A 10,506-nucleotide genomic window follows, 5' to 3' on the forward strand; every position below is an offset into this window, starting at 1 on the left:
CATGGAAACTTTGTGTTCTGAGATGTCATGGTCTCACTGTGAAGTTTTTATTATGTCTGTATGGCCAGCGGTACCAGAGCTGCTTACACTGGTTTGTAGCCAGTGGACCATGTCTAGGATGAAGGAAAGGGCAGGGGTGGTGGCTCGACACCCTTTCCTGTCTGGACCTTGGATGAACAGACTGAACCCTCTGGTGCCATAACTGAATATTGTATTTTCTGATATGACCAAATCTTGGACTGAATTTGAGAGCAAAATCCTTGTAACAGGGTGGGGATGTGACTGTGACTTAGAGCAGAAAAAGAAGGAGCAACGAGACAGAGAAGGGGGGACTTTCTCCTCCTCTGTGCCCTCCCCTTTTCACTTGCAAAGCTCTTCCAAGACCTGAGAGCTACATGTTTTCTTTCTTTGTCTTTTTTTTTTTTTTTTTTGCTTTTGCTTATTGTTGGTCAGTTTTACTTGCCCACAAATCATTTTTAAAAATCTGTTTTTTTAAAATCAGGTAACTCAAGAAATAAAATTACAAATTCACATCATAACAGTGAAGAGAATAGACTGTTCTAAACACGTAATCCAAATCAATTCATTCCATCCTCCCCATCACTCTAGGAAGCACCTACCATTGTTATCCTCATTTTACAGATGAGGAGACCGAGGACCAGAGAGGTAAGCTAACTCACACGGGGCCCATGGTTGGTCACAGAGCTTGATTTAAACTCACTATGTCTGGGGGAACGTGATAGCTCGGTGACAGAGCACATGAAGTGTGAGGTCCTGGGTTCAGTCCCCACTACCTCCACTAGAAAATAATTTTAAAAAATAGAATTATAAACTCAAGTTGTCTGGCTCCAGACTGTGTATCTTACGTGCTGCAGTACTGACTCTCTCGTGTATATTTTAAGATTAAACACACATAAGAAAATATGAACTGGCATTGTTAGTTTAAGGTACGCCCCCCTGAATCTCAGGGGTGGTACAAATAATTTTCTGCTGTTTGGGTTACTCCAGGGGAAAAGCTTGAGGAGTGGCCTTTAATGGGTACTTCATAAGAAGCAGAACCGTCTTTTCAGAGATAAAACTACTGGTTCCCCTTGCCCCATTGTTTTTGGATCTGGGCAGAAGAGGCATGGATGAGATGTTTTCATCCACATCTTGAAAAAATGAAAACAAAGTCTTAGAGACAGGGAGCAGCGTGTCCAAGGGCACACACCAGTAAATGCAAAAAGGAAATGGAATGCCAGGCAGTTGCTCCAAATTCAGTGCCGTTCCCTCTGAAACGCTGTAATTTCACCCAACTTCATCTGAATCTTCATGCTTTCATTCATCTGACAAAGTCCTCCTTAGAAGCCCTGTGAAGATCCAAAGGGTTTAAAGCTCGCCCCAATGTTGGGATGGTGCAGCTACAGCTGGGCATGTGAACCTGTCACCTGCTCACCAGGCTGGGTGACCTGCAAAGCATGAACCAACCCTCTGTAGCTGCTGGGAGGAGATACCACTCGTATCTGCCTTCAAAGCAACTGGTTGCAGCAGGGAGGGAAATAGCTCAGTGGTAAAGTGCATGCTTAGCATGCACGTGGTCCTTGGTTCAATCCACAGTCCCTCCATTAAAACAGAGACAGAGAGACAGAGGACTGGCTGCAAGGAGTGTAGTAGCCCCTTCATCTGCTACACCTGCGGGCCTGCAGATAGCACGTGTTCCCGGGCTGCTCCCCATCAGTGACTGGGCACAGTGGGGATACTAGAGACAGACTCTTTCTGCCCTACGTGGGGCTCCTCTAAAGGACAGCCTTTACCCTGGGCCTGAACAAGACTTTCTCAGAACTGCATCGCCGTCTGAGGCTCTTCCTACCCAACCCTCCTTCGTGGATGTCAGACCTCCATCATGGTCAGAAGGCTCTTCCTGCCTCCTCCCTTCATCCTTATGAGTGGTTTCCTCAATAAATCTCTTGCATTTCTGATTTATCTTAGCATCTGTCTCCTCGAAGGCCTGAATGACACACCCTCTCTGGGCCACAGGCCCTGCGCCACCACCCATCTGCCCCTCAGGATAGCTTTAAGTCCGATGGTCTTAAAATTCTCCATCATTAACTAAGTAGTAGAATAGAAGTGTGGTTTCCCTTCACCACCAGGGAATATGGTGGAATCCAATTCCTGCCACAGCCAGAGGCGAGGGACAGCTGCTTTCCCAGTCTGGGGCTCCCGCCTGACCCATGCCCTGCCTCAACCCCATCATCACTTCCCAGCCACCACCCAGGAGGGAGGTTGGCGTAGGGAAAAACGCCTCAGGGCTTTGGACTGGGGTAGGAGCCCTGGCGTCTAATCCAGTCTCTACTGCTAACTTTGCTTCTCTGGGCTTCAGTTTTCCCCATCTGTATAGTGGGACTTCAGCTTGGCTGGCCTGGGTTGGGGAAGGGGGACAGTGGCTGTTTTCTGGTGAGGACTAAGCTACTTCTGCCTGTGAAGACCAGCCTAGAGGGTACAGGCTGGAAGCTCTACCTGGTAGTACCAGGGCAGGGGCCAGGCCTAGAGCCATGTCCTGATTGTGCTCTGATACCACAGGTTTTGGGGTGCTATGCCTGGATTCCTGCGGGTGGCTTTCCATCCCAGGAAGGACAGCTCCCCAAGGAGCCACAATCAGGGGAGGTAAGCAGACAGTAGTGGTGTGGAGAGGTCTAGCTGCCATGCAGGGCACCACGGAAGTACATGGAGGCAGCACCAGCACCCAAGGGAGACTGGACAAGATTCCTGGAGAGGGACTTTTATGCTGGGCTTTGAAGGCTGAGTAGGAGCTTTCCAGATATAAAAGGAAAAGGCTTTTAAGATGGACAGAAGACAAAGACTCAGAAGCATAAACCTATGTTATCTGTTCTAGAACATATGAGAAATGGCAGGACTGGAGTGGAAATCAGGGAAGGGGTGAGAGAGTGAGTTGTGTCCAGACCATGAAGGGCCTCCAGCAAGGCTGGGATTCTACCACTTGTATATTATACTTAGAAGGTAGACTCTCGTCTTACCTCCATTGTACAGATGAGGACACTGTGGCCCCAGAGATGTTGAGGGGCTCTGACAGGAACACACTGGTCAGTGTCAGGGCCCAGTCAGGCTTGGGAGCCAGAGGCCAAGTCGCCCGGTCCTTACGGGGTGGGCAATACCAAAGATCAGGCTCCCCACTCCCACCCCGTCATGGCCACCTGACTTCAGGGAGCTTGGTGTCCTCAGTCCCTCCCCCCCTCCAGTCCCAGTGTCCCTGTCCTGCTGACATCATGTACACATGGAAGAGAAATCTGTGGAGATTCCAGAAAGGCCAGAGTGTGGGAACCGGCACAGATGCTGCTGGCGCTGCCTGAGGGCTGCGACTCCTCGGGAGCCTCTGGGCGCTGGGCTCCGGAATGTGGCCGGGCCTGCGGCTTCCTCTGTTGCAGGCCGCCGCCGCCCCCCCCCACCCGGGGCCTGGGAAAGCTGGGAAGGCTCTGATGACCCAGCCGGCCATCCTGGCCCCAGGCAGCCTCTGCGGAGCTTTGGGCGGTCGGCACAGGGGCTTGGGGAGCGTATGGGCATCAAGACAGCTGAGCCAGCCCAGCCTGTCTGCTCTCAGGGGTCCCGAGCTGAGGCCTCTGGACCCCCATAAGTAGAGCAAGACCCTGGTGAACCCTGCAGCCCAGGGATGGGGAAGGGAACCAAAGCAATACTGTCCACCACCTTCCCTGGAAAAGGAGCTGTAGAGTGTGTGAGTGCATGTGTGTGTTGCTGGCAGACAGACAGACACAGACAGATGGTCCCACCCCACCCCCCACCCCCGCTGGCCCCAGGGGTGGCTGCACACCGCCTGTTCTGCACATGTGGCTCCCAGCAGCTGTACATTCCGTCAGGGACCAGCTGTGGCGGCAGCTGGGGAGGTGGGGAGTGAGCACTGATGGGTCCCAGGGGAGCAGGGGAGGAGGGCAAGGGAAGGACAGGAAGAGCCTGGGAGGAGCTGGGGTCAGGGAGTGGGTGAGGCCAGGAGGCTCAGATTGTTCTCAGGATGGAATGGCAAGCAGAAAAGTGGTGATGGGGATGCCTGACATCTTGCCTGGAGGCCCTGTAGATGTGGGCCTTGGCAAAGAGAGCCTGGGGGAGACCCAGGGCTGGCCCGGCACACCCGGCTAGGACTTGGCACATAGGTGGACCAACTTGAGTGTAAGGAGAAGGACAGTACAGTTGGATATATGGATCTGAAGCTCAGAAAAAAGTGGTCTGCGTTAGAGATATGAATTTGGAAATCACTGGCTTATAGGTAAAGGTATAAAGCCATGGATGTGGATGACTTACCGAGGGATAAAATGCATAGAGACAGAGGCTGAGCCCAAGGCTAACATTACCAAACACTCACTCTAAACACCAGGCACTGTTCTATGCATCTTACCTCATCTAATCCTCACAACAATCCTATGGACATGTGAACTTGTACAATTTTAGTCAACTTCAAGTACACATCTTGCTGAACATGAGATACAAGAATAACCACCCTCCACCCCATTCCTTCCTAGCACATGTAAGAACATGGGGGTTTTATCAGAGCTGGACTTCATAAAATTTTGCTTAAATATCTAGACTTTAAATCAGTGTTGTCAACTTCAAAAAAAAATTCCAAAAATAAATGCCTTGAAGATAAACATAATTCAAAAAAAAACAAAAAAACAAAAAAAACAAGCCTATGGAGTGAACAGCCGTTATCATCCCATTTTACAGCTAAGGCTAAGGCACAGGAAGTCCTCTCTTATCCTGGCTCACCTCTCACCTCACTGTGTGGCCCTAGGGATGTTTCTGCCCCTCTCTGCGTCTCAGTGTCCACAGACACAAGGAGAGGGGCAAGGGCCTCAGAGGGAGGGCTGAGTGGTACCCAGATACTCCAGCTACTCTCCCACCCACTACCTCTCCCCAGGCCCAAGGTCCATTGTGACCCTGGTGTTTTCCTGGGGGGCTGGATCCTGCCTCCTCCACTTAGAAGGCAGAAGCCTTCAGGAGCCCCCCAGCTCCCCTCCCCATCACTAGTCACTTGGCCAATATTTACCAAGCACCTACTATGTGCCAGACACTGCAAGGTGTGGAGAGCCAAGGTGAGCAAACAGCCTGGTTTTAGCCTTTAGGTCCCAGAGACAGACATAAATTATTGCACAGTTAATAACTATGAGCCACTGCCCTGAGCATCTCTTTGATGACCATCCTCCCCTCCGGGACTCTTGATACCTCTACCATCTGGCAGTTAGAGGCTCAGCATCTAGCCCAGCAAAAGGTTCTCTAACCATGTTCCAGCATATGGCCCACGTGCAACACAACCATTGGAGCCCAGGCCATGTCAGTCTAGCAGTCTGAATGCCAGTCCTGAGAGAAGACAGGGGCTGACCCAGTGTGTGATCAGGGATTGAGAAAGTGTCACTAGAGCTGAGACCTGCCCCTGAAAATCTTCCCCTGCTCTCTCCACTCTGGGGCAGGGGGCAGGGGAAGTGGAGAAGGTAGAGGTCCTTTCTCTGCCTCCCTCCCTTTGGACTGAGGCTAGTTGCCCTCTGCATCTCTCTGGCCCCCTCTCCATCAGCAAGCAAACTCCTCCTAAGGACCTGCCGGCCTCTGGAGTTGCCTGTGCTGCCCTCTCTTATTGACCTGCCCCTTCTTCAAACCTGCTTCTGCATCCTCCACAGAACTTCTGGATCCGTGAGGTATGGCCCCTGCCTCTGCCTCCTCTATTTATGCCAAAGCCTCTGTGACCTCGTGTTTGCACATCTTCTTCTTAGAGCCCCTGGACTGGCCACTGAGCCTTTGTTTTCAGCCCTCTCTGACCTTGGCCCCAGATGCTCATTGTTGTTCAATCTTCCTCCTCCTCTCAGAGTTTCTCTGGCTGTTGCTCCTGGGGTTCTATGCTAGGTTCTCCTCCTTCTTGTTCTGCACTAGCTCCTTGAGACGTCTCATGTACTCCGTGGCTTAAGCTACCAGCCCCCAAATCTCTACTCCAGCCCAGATGTCTCCTCAGGTTCTCCTCCTAGGTGTCCCATGGGTCTTGTGAACAGCATGGCCACACTGAACTTCTCACCTTCTCCTGTGTTTCCCATTGGTGCCCATCACCTTCACCACTCGATCACTCAGACAGGAGCCCAGCATCACGGGAATCTGTTCTGTCTTCTTCCCCCTCTAAACCAGTCTTATTGTCAGGCCTACCATAGGAGGCTTCTGATTGGTCCACCCCAGTCTAATGCATGATGCAGTGGTTACCAGCAAGAATTCTGGTGCCAACCTGCCTGGGTAGATTCCCAGCTCTACCACTTGCTAGCTGTGTGATCTTGGATAAAATACTTAACTTGCTTATGTCCTAGTGAAATGGGATTAACACAATAGTAACTTCTTTCATAGTGTTGTTGTAAGGTTTAAATGAGTTAATATATGTCCAATAGTACAGTGCCTGGCACATGGTGAGTGGACGAAAAATGCATTTTATTATGGTTATTATTATCATTTATTTATTTCACAACAATTTTAAATGCTTACTATGTGCTAGACAATTTACTAGGTACTAAGGGACAGAATAATGAATAACACAAAGGATTCCCACCCCCAAGAACTTTACAGTCAGTGTGGAAGCCTTTCCATAAAAGTCCCACGGAGGGATGGTTTCCTGCTACTTGAGCCATGTCCTACTCAATTCCATCTTAAAACAAAACAAAAGCAAAAACCAAACAAACCCTGAGTCCACATCTCCCTCCAGCTATTGCCCTCGCTTACTTTCCCATCAGAGTCAAGCTTCTCAAATGAGTTTATTCTGCCAGCAAGAATTTATTGCACACCTGCTACATGCCAGGCACTGTGCTTGGTGCTGGAGGGTCAGCACAGAACAGGAGAGACAAGTCTCTACCCTCCAGGAGCTTGTCTTCTGCTGGAGGACATACTACCAGTTGTATAAACAGACATATCAACTTATATGATATAACGTCAGTGAGATTAATAGATGCCATCAAGTAAGATGATGTGAGTCAGGGGACACAGAGTGACTGAGGCATCAGTTCCCTCTTTGGAAAGGGGCCAGGAGAGTCCTCTCTGAGGATGTAACATTTGAGCCAAGACCTGAATGGAGTGAGCTAATCTGAGATGATCAGGGGGAACAGGATTCCAGGTAGACAGAACAACAGATGTGAAGTCCTGCAGCAGCAACAAGCATGAAATATCAGAGGAAGGGCAAGAAGGGCTCTCGTGGCTGAGTGAGCAAGGCAGAGGCAAGGCCCAGAGCTTGGGTGGCCATATACCCGGATGCTCCGGACTGTCCTGGCATAGTTTGTACTGTGGCCTCCTTTCACTCTCAAAGGCATCCCTGGCTTAGATGATAAATGATATGGTCACCCAATGTACAGGCCATGGTAAGCTGTTGGCATTTTGTTCTGAATGCAATGGGAGGCTTATGGATGGTTTTGAGCAGGATGAGACATGGCCTGACTGACATTTTAAATGATCTTGACCAAGGACTTGAAACACTCCCTGGCCCCTGTGACACCGCCTCTTGGCTCTCCTCCACCTCCCAGCTGTTCCTGCTCAGTCTCCTCAGGCAGCTCTCTCTCTCTCTCTCTTCTGCTCAACATCGAAATCTTGGAATGTTTCTAGACCAGTGGTTCTCCACCAAGGGTGATTTCTTCCTCCAGGCACATTTGCTATTATCTCGAGTCATTTTTCTTTTTAAAAAAATTTTTGGCGGGGAAGGTAATTAGGTTTAACTACTTATTTATTTTTAGAGGAGGTACTGGGGATTGAACCCAGGACCTTATGCACACTAAGCATGTGCACTACCACTGAGCTATACCCTCCCCTGACTAGAGACATTTTTCATTGTCATGACTGGGGCAGGTATTACAGGCAGGAGCCAGGGTTGCTAAGCCTTCTACACTGCACAGAACAGCCCCACACAATAAAGAATTTTCCAGCCCCACATGTCAGTGGGACTGAGGTCCAGAAACCCTGTACTACATTAGCACTGTCCAATAAAAATATAATGGGAGTGGCATATACAATTAAATACTTTCTAGCAGCCACATTAAAAGAAAACTAAAAAGAAAACAAGTGAAGTTAGTTTTAATATTTTATTTAGTCCTATGTGTATAAAATATTATCATTTCAACATGTTATCAATATCAAAAATATGAATGAGATTTCCTTCCTTCCTTTCTTTTTTTAATTTTATTTTTTATTGAAGTATAGTTGATTTATAATGTTAGTTTCAGGTGTACAGAAAAGTGGTTCAGTTCTACATATGCATATATACTTTTTTTTTCAGATTCTTTTCCATTATAGCTTATTATGAGAAATTGAATATATTTCCCTGCGCTATAGTTTCTTCCTTCCTGCAGGCCTTTCTTTCTTTCATCTCACACTTACTACACAAAGTAATTCGGACCAGACACATTTCAAGTGCTTAGTAGCTGCATGTGTCTCATGGCTGCTGTATTGATGGCACAGCTCTAAGCTCAGTACTAGATAATATAATATATTAATAGCCTGATGTTTAAGAGCTGCATAGGAAATAAAGCCTCATGGTTTGGCTCTGGAAACAAACTGAGTTATTGAATTCCAGCTTTTCCATTTACCCTTTGCCCATCTTGGGTTTTTTTGTTTTTGTTTTGGGGGGTAATAGGTTTGTTTACTTAGTTATTGGAGGCACTGGGGATTGAACCCAGGACCTTGTGCATGCTAGGCACACACTCTACCACTGAGCTAGACCTTCCACCCAGCTACCCTCTGTCCCTCTTGGCTAGAGTTACTCCACCTCTCTGTTCCTTAGTTTCCCACTTGTAAAGTGGGGATGATAATAATATTACTACTTTATAGAGTTGTTGAGGATGAAGTGAGTTAACACTTAAAACAGTTTCAGGTGTTATAATAAGTGTTTGCCAAATGTTAACCCCTCCTCTGTCTCCATCCACATTTTCCGGGTAATCCCTCTACCCCTATAGCATTAAGTGCCACCTATTACCTAATGACTTCCAACTTTATATATCCAACTTAGCCCCTTTTTCTGAGCTTCAGACTCCCTTTTCATCTGTGCATTCCATTTTGATGAGCCGGGGCATCCCACATGAACATACCTATAGCAGAGCCCTTGACCTTCCCTAGCAAATCTGCTCCACTGCCAGTCCCTGTGACCTGAGTCATTACATAGGGCGGATCTCTAGGTGGCAAGGTTGATTTCTGCCTTTCCATGGAATGTGTGGTGCACGGATTGCACAACTTCTGTGTTGGTTGAGGTTTCCACTCCACTAGTTCGTGCTCACAGAAGTTATGTAAGCGCTGAGGGCATCTGGAAGAAGAGTCCATAGGTGTGGCTGGGGTGACCACCAGGGCCTCCTGAGGAAGCACAGGCTGCAGGTTCTGACTGCACATGCCAGCCACGTGTGTCTGTCTGCATATGTGTACTCAGCCACGTGGTAGTGTCTGTGGACATGTGCGGAAGAGGGCACAGGACTGTTCCTTCCCACCACCATTATCCAGTGTCCCCAAGCAGGTCTTATTGTGGGAGTGAAAGTGCAATAATTCTCAGATGACCAATTCCATTGTCCCAAGTGAGGAGGTGGCTTCCTCTGCGTCCTGGTGGGTGAGTCAAAGGGAGACACTTCACTGGTGTCTGACCCACCACATCAGTCTGCTTTCCCGTCTCCCCCTCCCTGCTCATGAAGTCCACCTTCTAGGATGTCCCCTTTCCATTTCCTTCTGAGCCTTGGGGGGCCCCTCTGAGGTACTGGCCCATAAGGATGATAAATGAATCTGAGACTCTTCCTTGAGTCTCCTTCCCTAGGGGCAGGGCAGCTGGAGGCCCTACTGAGTGAACAGTTTGGTTTATTGTTGGAGAGGGGGTCTGAGGAAGAAAGGCTGGAGGATGTCTCCCCACCCCCTTTTGAGGCCCTGCCACAGCCTCAGGAATGGGCCCTCTCCAGAAGCTCTTGGCCTCCCAGGACAGCTCTGCCTCTGGTGAACTGGGAATCAATTCCCAGGAACACCTACCACACCCACCACCAAGACAGGGCCTCAGGCAACTTGGCCAGAGCTGGTCCTGCTCAGGTGGTGCAGCTACAACTTCGGCCATCCCTTTGGGGGAGGGCAGCTCCCCCTCATACACATTCCACTTACTCTCCACCCCTTTGGGAGAAGCTGGAGGATTCTTGCTGAGGATCAGGCCATTGCCACCACCACCAACCTCCCCAAACCGGACGTGTCTGCCGTCCCCAGAACCCCAGGAGGCTGGAGCGGTGGGTGGACCTCTGTAGAAGCTGGGGCATCGTGGAGCCGCGCCTCCACAGGCTGGCAGCGCCCCGGGGCGAACCAGGGACAGTAGGGGACCCCCGGCTTCCCCGGAGGCCTCCAAGGGCACCTGCCCAAGGCCACCCAGCGCGTGGCGGCCAAGATGGCCAGCAGAGCCGGACCTCCCAGCCGTCGGCGGGGGCGGCGACCGCCCGGGGCCTTCCCACGGCTCGGCCAGCGCGTCACGGCGGGGGCGAGGGG

This window comes from Camelus bactrianus, chromosome 13 (genome assembly GCF_048773025.1).
Source record: "Camelus bactrianus isolate YW-2024 breed Bactrian camel chromosome 13, ASM4877302v1, whole genome shotgun sequence".
Classification (NCBI taxonomy): Eukaryota; Metazoa; Chordata; class Mammalia; order Artiodactyla; family Camelidae; genus Camelus; species Camelus bactrianus.